Raw genomic sequence first — 17,504 nt, 5'->3', positions numbered from 1 at the left:
GAAACCGGAAGAATGGGTTGTTGCCAAGTCCGCGAACTCAGTCCGAGAACTTCCGAATTTCTCATCCCAAGAAATTCTGCTGGAGTTGACAAACTTGTTGCGTGAGTACCAGTCCGCGAACCGGCGAAAAGTCTTTGCCGAGATTTTCCGCTGGAGTTTGTAAACTCTGCCCGATTGCTTAAGTCCGCGAACCTAGTGTGCGAACTTAAGAAGGTATATATCTGAAGATTATTTCTGAACTTAAACTTATAAAGACTAAGGAATGAAAATTGCAAACCGTGGCTATAAAGCTCATGAACCGATTCAAGTGAATCAAATCATCTTTTCTTTAATTGTGTCTTGTGTAGTACATAAGATTTCCTTGAAATTGAACAACTCTCTAACCAGTTCATTTGAGTCATTTGAACTACTTATGGTGAAGAATAATATGGTTGGTATGAAATGCTCATATGGCTAACCTTTGGTTAACTATTGTTGAACCAATAATGTACACGTTTGGGTACGGTTAACAAACCTAGAAGCGTGCAGTCCATTTCTGTATAACAAGCTAAGATTTCGATCCAACGGTTGAGAAATATTAGTGTAGCGCCCCCTAAGCTAGCAGTTGACTAATCCAAGAGATTAACTAAATAAAGAGGCACTAAGAATCTAATTCAAATATTTAAACATTCAATTAAGAAATATGCTACAAAACTTATCCGAAAACTAAACCCGCTTAGCATATATATACATGAAATTCTCTCAAATGATACATATACAATAGTCAATTGTTTACAGATACAATAAACAACATAATAAACATAGTAGAAGTTAACTAATCAACGGAGTCAACACTTGTGGCTTTCGCTGCGCAACTCTGATCTGTCTCTGAAAACTGAAAGTGGGAATAATTAACATTTAACTTCTAAGTAATCATAAGCAAGATTAAGAAAAACAATAATGTTTTCCTAGACATTAAATAGTGACCAAGTCTCTGAGATACACAAACACGAATACGGACAAGATCTTTCTTCAAACAATGTATATTATTCGTGCTAACCACACTCATTAGCTATTGATATCACCAAGACCATGATGACCCATAATAAGCATAAAAACTGAATTCATGTAGGTATAAATATGAAAGAGCATATCCTCACAGAAGTAAACAAACACGTATATGGATAAACTCCTTCTTCAAACAATGTATAATATTCGTGCTAACCACTCTCATTATCTATTGATATCACCAAGATCATGGTGACCCACTCTAAGCATAAAAGCTGAATTTATGTAGATATAAATGTGAACGAGCATATCCTATATACCACACGTGGAAATTCTCATTTCCCATAATAATTCATATTGACAACAAAGTATTACAAGTCCTTTCCAAACCATGGAAAGATTAACAGAATCATCAGAACTATCACAACACAATTTAGACAAAGCATGGAATGCACAAACTGACAATGCATGAGTTTAATAAACGAAGACTTTTATAAAAGAAATAACAATGGTTACAAAAGAGTCAAATGCATTCCCACATCTTTTGATGACAAGCCATGCCTACCTCGAGATCCACGATCCACTGATTCATCCTTTGAATCGATCGTTGTTAATACAGACTAACTATTGATCACACAAGAAGTCTAAGAATTTAGCCAAAATGGCTCTTACAAGAATCATACAAGTCTATCTATTGAATCTAATCCCAAATCCACTAATCCGGCCCAATAATCCGATGCCCGATCCAACAGTGTCATCTAACGGTCAATGACAGATAAAGGGTCACCTAACAGTCAACGTCTAGTCAAAGGTCAATGTCCTGGTCAAATGGTCAACTCGGTCAAAAAAGAGAACTCAGTCAAGGTCCACTGAGTCAACCCGGGGTCAAATCCTAATTACTGAGTTAACTCACTCTGACCAACTAAGTCAGCTAAAATAAACAAGTCAGACTGACTAAGTTCAGTCAGACAAGCCAAAGGTTCTCACACAGCTACAACTCAAATTCCAGTTCAACTTCAAATTACACAATACATCAGTTCATTTCATTCTTAAACAAACTTCAGAATTCAATTACAAGACTAAACTAAGTTTACCTGATCTGCAATTGAAGGCTTTCACAACTACTCTTTTTCCATCTCACTTCCCCTGCAATAGCAGTAGCAAGCCTCCACTGGAGCTAGTATCTATTCACAACGATACTCCAAACCACTACTTACAATCATTAATCATTCATATAACACTTTCACTTCAAAAAGCCTTTCACACTCTGATTGAACCAGTTCACAAGTTGCAACTGTAACTCAATTCCATATCCACCATCCTCAGCTCTTCACTACCTCAATCATTGGTTCACTCAAAACAGTTCCTAAACTTCCACCAGCCACTCATATCCCATGTATCTTCAACCACACTACCATTACAACTTCAAATGCACATCTCAGATCATTCTCAGTTTCATAACCATCCATAACACCTACAGCTTCATATACACAAACAACACCACCAGCCTCTAGCCACCAACAATAATCTGCAACTCAATCAATAAAAACTCCATCCCAATCCATACTAACGCATACACATAACTTGTAATTCAAATGCAAACTTAAGATACTACCCTGAGTTTTCATTAACCAACAAATAATCAAAACTGGATATATAAATAACTCTGTTAAAGAACTGAGAAGGACCTTACCTCAACTAAGTTCTGTTTCAAACCATTGAAACTCAATTTCTTCTTCACTTATGATTCAACAACCCATCTCGAAAACTAACAACAACCATTAACTTCCCATCACCTTTACTACTTCTCAGAGAACCCTAAAGTAATCCCCCAAATTATCTTTTCTAAATTCGAGTTCTGGATATCAATTCAACTCTCCAGATCGAGCAAACCCATCTTCTAATTCTTCTGTTAAAACCCCAATTTCACCTTCTAAGATCCAGTTAACTCAAGAACCCTAAATCTTGATTCAACCCTTAAAAGAACTCCACAACTTCAATTAAATATCAACCCTCTTAATATTTCATCTTCCAATCCTTCTTTAGTTCATCTAATAAAACCCTTACTCCTCAATTCCACTTCAAAACAACCTCACCACTTCAATCAAACATCAACCCCCTCGTTATTTAACCATTAAAAACTCAATTACTTAACAACTTCTTACCAATTCGAGTCTTAATCTAAAAAACCCTAATTTCAGATTATTACAGTACCAACTCCTTCTTTTCCCAAAACAGTAAACAACAATCACCACTACCAACCATCAATCCATAACGTAACTCCTACGATGATCAATCTCACATACCCGGGAAACTCTCGGAATCGTCGGAGAAGAAAAGTAGAGAAGGGCAGAAGAAGAATGAAGAATAAGAAGAAAGAAAATGAAAGAAGAAGAAAGAGAAAGAAGAAGAGAAAAATGAGTTTCTCTTTCAATGTGGTGAAGATAAGGCCGACCGAGGTTGTTAAACTCACCCAAGAATCTGATAAGGGAAAGCCACAACGTGTCCTCCCTGCGTCAAAAGCGTTTTTCCTGAAATGCCGATTATACCCTTCATATTGTCTTGATGTTTTCTTCTTCGTCCGATATCGGATTCACACGTTCGAGTAGTCCATTTCGCATAACTTTTCGGGATCTATCCAGCGGTACTAGTTTTGGATCTAGATCTTTGTTATATTAATTCCTAATAATTAATGTTCGTGTTAAGCTAATCGAATTATTATCGGCTATTACGTCTCTTGACTAGTCTAATAGCGTTGACGAGCTTGAGGTTCCTTAAATTCTCCCCACCTTATTCATTTTCGTTCTCGAAAATCAAACCACCCTTCTGGTCTTCAAAACTCTCCACCTTATAGACTAACCACATCTCTTATCTAAGCGCAAACAACATAAACAAGGCACAAACCTATATGGCTCTATAACTAAAATCTAAAATTTGTAGATCTAAGTTCAATTACACTAAGTTAAGTTCTATCAAATACGGAAGTCTAAGTTTCTTACACTAATTTCTATCTTATAAAATACTTGTCTCTAATTACAAAGGAGATTCCTACGAATTTATTTCTAAGTGAATTTATATCCATCGGTTTCCTAAAGATTAATTCTAAGCTTCTATGATCGGTCATCTCTGAATACAGTTGCCCTGTCAAGGTTGGCCAATCCCAACAATGCCTTCCTACGAACAGAGAAAACACAACCTTCATTATTCCCCAGTGCTGGATTAACTAATTTTTAATTTGTTAAAATTAATTAGTCTTTAAAATTTTATCGTAATTGGTGTAAGTATTATAATTTATTTCGTAAAATATATAAATAGTTCATAACATTTTAAACAATTTAGTTATCTAAATTATTACATATTATCTTCAATGTACCTATTTGTTTATTTCATTATTTGACTGGATATAAGTAAATAACCACTAACAGTTTGTCATAATTGTTTGGTATTAACATTTTATTATCATTATAACATTTATTTCTTATTTCTTAGGCAGATAAAAATTAATCGTAATTAAATTTTATATTATGCTAAATAATCCTTAAGTTGTACTATTAATAAAAATTACATTTTGTTGTTACTATCCTATAGTTATTATAATAATATTTTTATTATTGACATGGATGGTCGAACTCTTATTCTAACTAGTCTTCCAATTATTATTGAGTCCTAAAAGTATTAACAATTATGTGATATTAAATTATTGACCCTACATATAAGTCAAGGTGCTTAAAAAATACATATATGTGAGTTTCAAAATTTATCAATAGTACTAATCTCACTATTTTTTTTAGTATTGTATTGTGTACCTGTTCATACTATTTAGATCAATTATTCTCAAATCCATATCAGCTAAATCTATTGGTGTACCTACAATTTTTACTTCGCTACATACACAAACAACCAAACAAACAAATCAATCAATCAAATAATTATTTTAATTATTGATTGTTTTTAGTGATTAAGATTTATCTCACAAACCAACCCAGTTCTAAACTAAAATATTTCACTAACTGGCACTGGCTAATCCTATTGTCACCCATATAAGATCTAATAGTGAGCCCTGATACCAACATTGTAGCGCCCCCTAAGCTAGCAGCTGACTAATCCAAGAGATTAACTAAATAAAGAGGCACTACGAATCTAATTCAAATATTTAAACATTCAATTAAGAAATATGCTACAAAACTTATCCGAAAACTAAACCCGCTTAGCATATATATACATGAAATTCTCTCAAATGATACATATACAATAGTCAATTGTTTACAGATACAATAAACAACATAATAAATATAGTAGAAGTTAACTAATTAACGGAGTCAACACTTGTGGCTTTCGCTGCGCAACTCTGATCTGTCTCTGAAAACTGAAAGTGGGAATAATTCACATTTAACTTCTAAGTAATCATAAGCAAGATTAAGAAAAACAATAATGTTTTCCCAGACATTAAATAGTGACCAAGTCTCTGAGATACACAAACACGAATACGGACAAGATCTTTCTTCAAACAATGTATATTATTCGTGCTAACCACACTCATTAGCTATTGATATCACCAAGACCCTGATGACCCATAATAAGCATAAAAGCTGAATTCATGTAGGTATAAATATGAAAGAGCATATCCTCACAGAAGTAAACAAACACGTATATGGATAAACTCCTTCTTCAAACAATGTATAGTATTCGTGCTAACCACTCTCATTATCTATTGATATCACCAAGATCATGGTGACCCACTCTAAGCATAAAAGCTGAATTTATGTAGATATAAATGTGAACGAGCATATCCTATATACCACAAGTGGAAATTCTCATTTCCCATAATAATTCATATTGACAACAAAGCATTACAAGTCCTTTCCAAACCATGGAAAGATTAACAGAAGCAGAACTATCACAACGCAATTTAGACAAAGCATGGAATGCACAAACTGACAATGCATGAGTTTAATAAATGAAGACTTTTATAAAAGAAATAACAATGGTTACAAAAGAGTCAAATGTATTCCCACCTCTTTTGATGACAAGCCACGCCTACCTCGAGATCCACGATCCACTGGTTCATCCTTTGAATCGATCGTTATTAATACAGACTAACTGTTAATCACACAAGAAGTCTAAGAATCTAGCCAAAATGGCTCTTACAAGAATCATACAAGTCTATCTATTGAATCTAAGCCCAAATCCACTAATCCGGCCCAATAATCCGATGCCCGATCCAATAGTGTCATCTAACGGTCAATGACAGATAAAGGGTCACCTAACAGTCAACGTCTAGTCAAAGGTCAATGTCCTGGTCAAATGGTCAACTCGGTCAAAAAAGAGAACTCAGTCAAGGTCCACTGAGTCAACCCGGGGTCAAATCCTAATTACTGAGTTAACTCACTCTGACCAACTAAGTCTGCTAAAATAAACAAGTCAGACTGACTAAGTTCAGTCAGACAAGCCAAAGGTTCTCACACAGCTACAACTCAAATTCCAGTTCAACTTCAAATTACACAATACATCAGTTCATTTCATTCTTAAACAAACTTCAGAATTCAATTACAAGACTAAACTAAGTTTACCTGATCTGCAATTGCAGGCTTTCACAACTACTTTTTTTCCATCTCACTTCCCCTGCAATAGCAGTAGCAAGCCTCCACTGGAGCTAGTATCTATTCACAACGATACTCCAAACCACTACTTACAATCATTAATCATTCATATAACACTTTCACTTCAAAAAGCCTTTCACACTCTGATTGAACCAGTTCACAAGTTGCAACTGTAACTCAATTCCATATCCACCATCCTCAGCTCTTCACTACCTCAATCATTGGTTCACTCAAAACAGTTCCTAAACTTCCACCAGCCACTCATATCCCATGTATCTTCAACCACACTACCATTACAACTTCAAATGCACATCTCAGATCATTCTCAGTTTCATAACCATCCCATAACACCTACAGCTTCATATACACAAACAACACCACCAGCCTCTAGCCACCAACAATAATCTGCAACTCAATCAATAACAACTCCATCCCAATCCATACTAACCCATACACATAACTTGTAATTCAAATGCAAACTTAAGATACTACCCTGAGTTTTCATTAACCAACAAATAATCAAAACTGGATATATAAATAACTCTGTTAAAGAACTGAGAAGGACCTTACCTCAACTAAGTTCTGTTTCAAACCATTGAAACTCAATTTCTTCTTCACTTATGATTCAACAACCCATCTCGAAAACTAACAACAACCATTAACTTCCCATCACCTTTACTACTTCTCAGAGAACCCTAAAGTAATCCCCCAAATTATCTTTTCTAAATTCGAGTTCTGGATATCAATTCAACTCTCCAGATCGAGCAAACCCATCTTCTAATTCTTCTGTTAAAACCCCAATTTCACCTTCTAAGATCCAGTTAACTCAAGAACCCTAAATCTTGATTCAACCCTTAAAAGAACTCCACAACTTCAATTAAATATCAACCCTCTTAATATTTCATCTTCCAATCCTTCTTTAGTTCATCTAATAAAACCCTTACTCCTCAATTCCACTTCAAAAAAACCTCACCACTTCAATCAAACATCAACCCCCTCGTTATTTAACCATTAAAAACTCAATTACTTAACAACTTCTTATCAATTCGAGTCTTAATCTAAAAAACCCTAATTTCAGATTATTACAGTACCAACTCCTTCTTTTCCCAAAACAGTAAACAACAATCACCACTACCAACCATCAATCTATAGCGTAACTCCTACGATGATCAATCTCACATACCCGGGAAACTCTCGGAATCGTCAGAGAAGAAAAGTAGAGAAGGGCAGAAGAAGATTGAAGAATAAGAAGAAAGAAAATGAAAGAAGAAGAAAGAGAAAGAAGAAGAGAAAAATGAGTTTCTCTTTCAATGTGGTGAAGATAAGGCCGACCGAGGTTGTTAAACTCACCCAAGAATCTGATAAGGGAAAGCCACAACGTGTCCTCCTTGCGTCAAATGCGTTTTTCCTGAAATGCCGATTATACCCTTCATATTGTCTTGATGTTTTCTTCTTCGTCCGATATCGGATTCACACGTTCGAGTAGTCCATTTCGCATAACTTTTCGGGAACTATCCAGCGGTACTAGTTTTGGATCTATATCTTTGTTAGATTAATTCCTAATAATTAATGTTCGTGTTAAGCTAATCGAATTATTATCGGCTATTACGTCTCTTGACTAGTCTAATAGCGTTGACGAGCTTGAGGTTCCTTACATTCTCCCCACCTTATTCATTTTCGTTCTCGAAAATCAAACCACCCTTCTGGTCTTCAAAACTCTCCACCTTATAGAATAACCGCATCTCTTATTTAAGCGCAAACAACATAAACAAGGCACAAACCTATATGGCTCTATAACTAAAATCTAAAATTTGTAGATCTAAGTTCAATTACACTAAGTTAAGTTCTATCAAATACGGAAGTCTAAGTTTCTTACACTAATTTCTATCTTATAAAATACTTGTCTCTAATTACAAAGGAGATTCCTACGAATTTATTTCTAAGTGAATTTATATCCATCGGTTTCCTAAAGATTAATTCTAAGCTTCTATGATCGGTCATCTCTGAATACAGTTGCCCTGTCAAGGTTGGCCAATCCCAACAATGCCTTCCTACGAACAGAGAAAACACAACCTTCATTATTCCACAGTGCTGGATTAACTAATTTTTAATTTATTAAAATTAATTAGTCTTTTAAATTTTATCGTAATTGGTGTAAGTATTATAATTTATTTCGTAAAATATATAAATAGTTCATAACATTTTAAACAATTTAGTTATCTAAATTATTACATATTATCTTCAATGTACCTATTTGTTTATTTCATTATTTGACTGGATATAAGTAAATAACCACTAACAGTTTGTCATAATTGTTTGGTATTAACATTTTATTATCATTATAACATTTATTTCTTATTTCTTAGGCAGATAAAAATTAATCGTAATTAAATTTTATATTATTGCTAAATAATCCTTAAGTTGTACTATTAATAAAAATTACATTTTGTTGTTACTATCCTATAGTTATTATAATAATATTTTTATTATTGACATGGATGGTCGAACTCTTATTCTAACTAGTCTTCCAATTATTATTGAGTCCTAAAAGTATTAACAATTATGTGATATTAAATTATTGACCCTACATATAAGTCAAGGTGCTTAAAAAATACATATATGTGAGTTTCAAAATTTATCAATAGTACTAATCTCACTATTTTTTTTAGTATTGTATTGTGTACCTGTTCATACTATTTAGATCAATTATTCTCAAATCCACATCAGCTAAATCTATTGGTGTACCCTACAATTTTTACTTCGCTACATACACAAACAACCAAACAAACAAATCAATCAATCAAATAATTATTTTAATTATTGATTGTTTTTAGTGATTAAGATTTATCTCACAAACCAACCCAGTTCTAAACTAAAATATTTCACTAACTGGCATTGGCTAATCCTATTGTCACCCATATAAGATCTAATAGTGAGCCCTGATACCAACACTGTAGCGCCCCCTAAGCTAGCAGCTGACTAATCCAAGAGATTAACTAAATAAAGAGGCACTACGAATCTAATTCAAATATTTAAACATTCAATTAAGAAATATGCTACAAAACTTATCCGAAAATTAAACCCGCTTAGCATATATATACATGAAATTCTCTCAAATGATACATATACAATAGTCAATTGTTTACAGATACAATAAACAACATAATAAATATAGTAGAAGTTAACTAATTAACGGAGTCAACACTTGTGGCTTTCGCTGCGCAACTCTGATCTGTCTCTGAAAACTGAAAGTGGGAATAATTAACATTTAACTTCTAAGTAATCATAAGCAAGATTAAGAAAAACAATAATGTTTTCCCAGACATTAAATAGTGACCAAGTCTCTGAGATACACAAACACGAATACGGACAAGATCTTTCTTCAAACAATGTATATTATTCGTGCTAACCACACTCATTAGCTATTGATATCACCAAGACCATGATGACCCATAATAAGCATAAAAGCTGAATTCATGTAGGTATAAATATGAAAGAGCATATCCTCACAGAAGTAAACAAACACGTATATGGATAAACTCCTTCTTCAAACAATGTATAGCATTCGTGCTAACCACTCTCATTATCTATTGATATCACCAAGATCATGGTGACCCATTCTAAGCATAAAAGCTGAATTTATGTAGATATAAATGTGAACGAGCATATCCTATATACCACAAGTGGAAATTCTCATTTCCCATAATAATTTATATTGACAACAAAGCATTACAAGTCCTTTCCAAACCATGGAAAGATTAACAGAATCAGCAGAACTATCACAACGCAATTTAGACAAAGCATGGAATGCACAAACTGACAATGCATGAGTTTAATAAACGAAGACTTTTATAAAATAAATAACAATGGTTACAAAAGAGTCAAATGTATTCCCACCTCTTTTGATGACAAGCCACGCCTACCTCGAGATCCACGATCCACTGGTTGATCCTTTGGATCGATCGTTGTTAATATAGACTAACTGTTAATCACACAAGAAGTCTAAGAATCTAGCCAAAATGGCTCTTACAAGAATCATACAAGTCTATCTATTGAATCTAAGCCCAAATCCACTAATCCGATGCCCGATCCAACAGTGTCATCTAACGGTCAATGACAGATAAAGGGTCACCTAACAATCAACGTTTAGTCAAAGGTCAATGTCCTGGTCAAATGGTCAACTCAGTCAAAAAAGAGAACTCAGTCAAGGTCCACTGAGTCAATCCGGGGTCAAATCCTAATTACCGAGTTAACTCACTCTGACCAACTAAGTTAGCTAAAATAAACAAGTCAGACTGACTAAGTTCAGTCAGACAAGCCAAAGGTTCTCACACAGCTACAACTCAAATTCCAGTTCAACTTCAAATTACACAATACATCAATTCATTTCATTCTTAAACAAACTTCAGAATTCAATTACAAGACTAAACTAAGTTTACCTGATCTGTAATTGCAGGCTTTCACAATTACTCTTTTTCCATCTCACTTCCCCTGCAATAGCAGTAGCAAGCCTCCACTGGAGCTAGTAGCTATTCACAACGATACTCCAAACCACTACTTACAATCATTAATCATTCATATAACACTTTCACTTCAAAAATCCTTTCACACTCTGATTGAACCAGTTCACAAGTTGCAACTGTAACTCAATTCCATATCCACCATCCTCAGCTCTTCACTACCTCAATCATTGGTTCACTCAAAACAGTTCCTAAACTTCCACCAACCACTCATATCCCATGTGTCTTCAACCACACTACCATTACAACTTCAAATGCACATCTCAGATCATTCTCAGTTTCATAACCATCCATAACACCTACAGCTTCATATACACAAACAACACCACCAGCCTCTAGCCACCAACAATAATCTGCAACTCAATCAATAAAAACTCCATCCCAATCCATACTAACGCATACACATAACTTGTAATTCAAATGCAAACTTAAGATACTACCCTGAGTTTTCATTAACCAACAAATAATCAAAACTGGATATATAAATAACTCTGTTAAAGAACTGAGAAGGACCTTACCTCAACTAAGTTCTGTTTCAAACCATTGAAACTCAATTTCTTCTTCACTTATGATTCAACAACCCATCTCGAAAACTAACAACAACCATTAACTTCCCATCACCTTTACTACTTCTCAGAGAACCCTAAAGTAATCCCCCAAATTATCTTTTCTAAATTCGAGTTCTGGATATCAATTCAACTCTCCAGATCGAGCAAACCCATCTTCTAATTCTTCTGTTAAAACCCCAATTTCACCTTCTAAGATCCAGTTAACTCAAGAACCCTAAATCTTGATTCAACCCTTAAAAGAACTCCACAACTTCAATTAAATATCAACCCTCTTAATATTTCATCTTCCAATCCTTCTTTAGTTCATCTAATAAAACCCTTACTCCTCAATTCCACTTCAAAACAACCTCACCACTTCAATTAAACATCAACCCCCTCGTTATTTAACCATTAGAAACTCAATTACTTAAAAACTTCTTACCAATTCGAGTCTTAATCTAAAAAACCCTAATTTCAGATTATTACAGTACCAACTCCTTTTCCCAAAACTGTAAACAACAATCACCACCACCAACCATCAATCCATAGCGTAACTCCTACGATGATCGATCTCACATACCCAGGAAACTCTCGGAATCGTCGGAGAAAAAAAGTAGAGAAGGGCAGAAGAAGAATGAAGAAGAAGAAGAAGAAAGAGAAAGAAGAAGAGAAAAATAAGTTTCTCTTTCAATGTGGTGAAGATAAGGCCGACCGAGGTTGTTAAAGTCACCCAAGAATCTGATAAGGGAAAGCCACAACGTGTCCTCCTTGCGTCAAAAGCGTTTTTCCGGAAATAACGATTATACCCTTCATATTGTCTTTATGTTTTCTTCTTTGTCCGATATCCGATTCACACGTTCGAGTAGTCCATTTCGCATAACTTTTCGGGATCTATCCAGCGGTACTAGTTTCGTATCTAGATCGTTGTTAGATTAATTCCTATTAATTAATGTTCGTTTTAAGCTAATCGAGTTATTATCGACTAATACATCTCTTGACTAGTCTAATAGCGTTGACGAGCTTGAGGTTCCTTACAATTAGCTTGAATCTAAATCAGGTTTTCATCTAACGTTGGATATTGTTTGCTTTGTGACCAAGGAGAAACCCTGATTTGAAAGACTATATAAGGGGACATCTAGCCACTCTGCAAAACTAATCCCCACACCTTACATGTGATATTAGTTTGCGTGCTAGAGTCGATTCTCCTTTAACCTTTGGTTTTCTTATTCTAAAACCAAGTTAACGACTTAAAGACTTCATTGGGATTGTGAAGCTGAAGCCAGACCGATACTACTTTTGTCATAGTTGCGTGATATGATCTTGCATCTTCTATCGTACGAGTACAATCAGATTGATTGGCTTGAGATTGATATCTCCGATATGCAAGATATAAAAAGTAATCACAAACATCTTCGTCTCATTGTTTGTGATTCCGCAACATCTTATTTCCATACCATACAATTAAGATTGTTGTTGGGTGATTGATAAATCTAGGCTGATCTTCGGGAATATAAGACTGGATTATCAATTGGTTCCTGTTCACCTTGATTATTATCAAAAGACGGAACAAAACCTTTAGAGTTTATCTTTGGGAGACAGATTGATCCTTTAATAGACTTGTATGTGTGAGACAGATTTGTTTATTGTTAAAGCCTGCGATTTTGGGTCGTAGAAACTCTTAGTTGTGGGTGAGATCAGCTTAGGGAATCAAGTGCGCAGTATCCTGTTGGGATCAGAGGCGTAGGAGCATAACTGTACCTTGGATCAGTGGGAGATTGATTGGGGTTCAACTACAGTCCAGTCCAAAGTTAGCTTGGAGTAGGCTAGTGTCTGTAGCGGCTTAATACAGTGTGTGTTCAATATGGACTAGGTCCTGGGGTTTTTCTGCATTTGCGGTTTCCTCGTTAACAAAATTTCTGGTGTTTGTGTTATTTCAATTTCCGCGATATATTGTTTTATCTTTATAATTGAAATAATACAGGTTGTGCGTTAGATCATCAATTAGAGTAATCCAACCTTGGTTGTTGATTGTCATTGATTGATCCTTGGATATTGGCCTTTGGTACCATCTAAGTTATTCCTTGCATTTGATTAGAACTCGCAGTTCCTGCTTGAGTAAACCAAATCAAGAAGAGAGATATAAACTCGATGATATACTTTTAATTGATTGAGTCTTGTTGATCTCTTAAAAGTATATTCGAGTTTGTCCATACAGATTGCTAAGCGAAATATTGGGTGGTGTTGTTAGACCCACGCGTTTTCAATTGGTATCAGAGCAGGCAAACATATTAAAGACCTTATAAGTTTGTGTTTGTAATGATTTGATTATGGACGAGTCTATCTCTAATAACGTACCAATTCAGAAATTCCCAGGTGATTCTAAAATCTTGGATTCACCTGAGAGAACTATCACATCTAAGTCAATATCTAAACATTCTCTTGATGTAAAAACTGTTGATTGGGAAACTCTCCTAGAAGAACAGTTGGATGAACTTTCTGATAAAGGTGATTCAGATATTGATAGAGATGTTGATGTGGAAGTCTCAGATTATGTTAAGTTTTTGGATTCGTGGAAGATGAAGAAGATTACAACTTTACATGTCTCACCACTACTGACTCCTCTCTGTCGAGAAAACAAAAAATTGAGAAGATGTTACGCATGTCTTTATTTTTCAAATCGTTCTAACGAATCGATCCTCAAGGATTCTGAGGAAAACCTACGTATGAAGTCACTTGAATGTGATAATATTTATCAAAAGTACTTTTGTTGGAAGAGAAACTTGCAGAAACTGAAGAAAGGTTTAACTCTCGACAAATTAGTTTTGATGACAGAGAAAGTGCTTGTCTCGCTTGAGAAAACGCCTTGAGGCTGATTTAGCTGCTGCTCTTGATAAAATCAAGATGTTGGAAGATGACTTGAAAAAGTTTAATACTAGTTCAAGCAAATTAACCATTATGCTAGGGGCAAGTAAAAATCATCATGATACACGAGGATTGGGATATAAGGGAATAGATGCTCCAAGTATTAGCAAAGAGGTAAAATTTGTCAAGGCTAGTGATGCTTCTCAACAAAAGGTTTCCATTGATGGCAAAAGTGAAATACCTTCACCGACAATTAAGGTTCGAAAGAGCAAAGAATTTCAACCTCCAAAGTCAGCACCTACGGATCGAGGTAAGAACATTCCTTATGTTTGCCACTATTGCGAAAATAAAGGTCACCTGGAAAGGAGATGTCGTTTTCGTATAAGGAATAAGAAAATTCATGATGTTCTTGTTTGGGCATCACAAGAAGTTGTGAAACCAATATCATATGCTAAGGATAATCCCCTTAACATTACAGGTTGTAACTTTCCAACATTTAGGCAAAGGAATCTTTGCTGTGATAAACCTAGATTTTCCTATAAACGTTATACGAAGCCTTTTCACAATCGTAATGGTTATCAAAAGGATAAATTCGTAAAGACGAAGACAAGATCTGATGCTCCCAATTGGAAAAAGACTAACTTGCAAAAGAATAGTCAATCCAATTCTCTTCCAAGAAATCTTAAAAGAGTAATGGGAAGAAGGTTCTGGTTGTTCCTAAACGCACTCAAAAGTGGGTACCAAATAAAGCTAATGATGCTTTGAGTGTGAAAAGGAATGATCTTCCAGAAAATTCCATGACTATGGAGAAGGAAGTATCCATGATGTTGGAACTTAACAACTTTTTTGGAAAAATGGAATTGGATGTTAAAGGCTCTAAAAGTGATCCCTTTCATGATAATCCAAAGGTCAATTGTGGCGAACAAGAAATTATTCACCCCAACACAACTTGATTGTGTTGTAAGTGCATCCTCACCAAGGAATGCCCTGCTATGTATATGGTGAGGGAAGCACGAAAATTGGGGGGCACAGATTATGTTCGGGAAGGCTGTAGAATTCAATTGGATTCATATAAAAATGTATGTCTATAAACTTGAACAAGATTTGTGCTTTTATTTGTTTGGATAACTTATAATGATTCACGTACCTTTCTTATCGTTCTTTTCTACCTAACTTGATCTGTGTTTAAGGTTCTTAAACGTTTAGGTTTGAAAATAGTAGTTCGGGATGTTTGGACTTCATGGTACACCTAGCATGTATGCATAACATCATTTAAAACCAAAATCCAGGGGTTTAAGTTCGCAAACCCCGTTTGCATACTGCTCCAGGATACGAAAATTCGTTTGCAAACCCGTATGCATACTTGACGTCGATATTCAGTAAACTTATTTTCGTCGTATCTTCTTCGTACGAACTCGGAATGACCTCATTCTTTTTGCATTCTCATCCTACTTGAATTCTCTTCAAAATGGAGGTGATAATTACCGACTTTGGATGAGTTAAGATTGGTATTTGTCTTATCTCTTTTTTTTTGAGTGTTTTGCTCCATTTCGTTGCACTTGTTCCACTTCTCTTGGACTTGGACACTTGAATTCATGGAGTAGTACTCTTCTAAGCTCATTTATAGCTTTTACAAGAATGTTATTGGTGAATCACAAAGAAGGAAGTTCAAGAATGGGCAGTAGTATGCATTACTATGGGATTCTTGAACGTTCACAATCATTTTATGTGAACTATGGTGCATGGTCGTTAATGACTTTGTATGTTCTTCTTTGAAAATATTTTTATACGCCTTTGGTATCTATTCTTGGTATAAATCCGGGCGAAAAAGATTGATTCTACTCTCTAAGGACAAATCATCTTATACGTGCATTACGAGTTTGTCTTGATGCCTAGGAAACTTCTTATATGAATTTATTTATTTTTTTGAGAAGGATTACTAGAGTTTGGAATATCCATTATTGTGATTACACATAGATATGTCCAACGATTTCATCTTCATGTTTTTAGATTTATTGGTTTAAATTCTAAATTTGTTTGGAAGATGATTTTTGCAGTATTAGTCTTTATGGTTTTATATATTGCAATTGCTTATGGGATATGTGTGTTTGCGTCCGTGAATTATGATTATCACATATTGGTAGGCATTTAAAGATGTGAAAATAAGACAATAAATGGATGCCTACAGTGATACCTGCAAGTGCACAGGGTCAGTTGTAGCTTGTGTGCAAGAACAGGGTCATTCCACAGGGACTTGGGAGTGTGCAATGAAGTTACACTATGCTGATAATTGATGCAAAACTAAATGCAAGGTCACAAGGCTGCAGTGACAGTGAAACAGAGATGGTAAAACATCTAACCAAGGCTATGAGCCAAGGGCAGGGAAGGCAGTGCACTGATTTCAGTGCACAGCAAGATGTGAAGTGCAAAAGCTAAATAAAACAGCAAGGAAAACTCAACTGAGCAATAAGAATAACAGAATTAGAGTTGCAAGTGACTGTAAAAACAAATTGTGGGCTAAGCTACGGCTTTGAATCCACCCTTGTGACCGAGCCAAATAATGTAGTTCTAGGTTGAATCCCTAATGGAACTAAGTGACAGTTAAGGCCAACTTAAGATCCTAAGCATACAAAAAGGGAATAGCAAGATAATCAGCTTGCTCAACTGATGTGCTCCTAGTATTGACTGTCTTTTGACAGTACAATCAATCACAAGCACTAGTGAGCACTGATTTCTCCCATTGCTCAATCAATTCAGTGAACTAAGGCTTCTAACCTAACATTCCACTACCTAACAATCCACTAAAGCTTCATCTGAGCCTCAGCTAGTGAGACTTAGCTCATGACTAACATGCTAACACAAACATACATCATACAAGATAATTGAAACATGAATTCAAATATTGAACATAAACAGAGCATTGAACTACAACCCTTGAGACACTGGCTATTCCAGTGCTCTTGGGTGACACACTGGTTAGTCCAGGC

General features: G+C 35.1%; 2 long non-coding RNA genes across 3 annotated transcripts; both read right to left on the bottom strand.

Annotated features, from left to right (window-relative positions):
* Positions 1-649: 649 nt before the first annotated feature.
* On the bottom strand, positions 650-3,386 carry LOC113347730. The gene is made up of 2 exons (XR_003359212.1): positions 2,082-3,386; positions 650-874 (listed from the first exon to the last, which is right to left on the bottom strand). It is a non-coding gene; the product is annotated as an uncharacterized LOC113347730 (long non-coding RNA).
* A 6,266-nt stretch (positions 3,387-9,652) lies between these two features.
* LOC113347729 lies at positions 9,653-12,320 on the bottom strand. 2 transcript variants are annotated; one of them, XR_003359210.1, is made up of 2 exons: positions 11,027-12,320; positions 9,653-9,832 (listed from the first exon to the last, which is right to left on the bottom strand). It is a non-coding gene; the product is annotated as an uncharacterized LOC113347729 (long non-coding RNA). The 2 variants fall into 2 exon arrangements; XR_003359211.1 differs by having other exon boundaries at positions 9,653-9,825.
* Positions 12,321-17,504: the final 5,184 nt, after the last annotated feature.

The sequence above is a fragment of the Papaver somniferum genome, chromosome 2 (assembly GCF_003573695.1).
Source record: "Papaver somniferum cultivar HN1 chromosome 2, ASM357369v1, whole genome shotgun sequence".
Classification (NCBI taxonomy): domain Eukaryota; kingdom Viridiplantae; phylum Streptophyta; class Magnoliopsida; order Ranunculales; family Papaveraceae; genus Papaver; species Papaver somniferum.
This window is presented reverse-complemented; position numbering and strand designations above follow the sequence as displayed.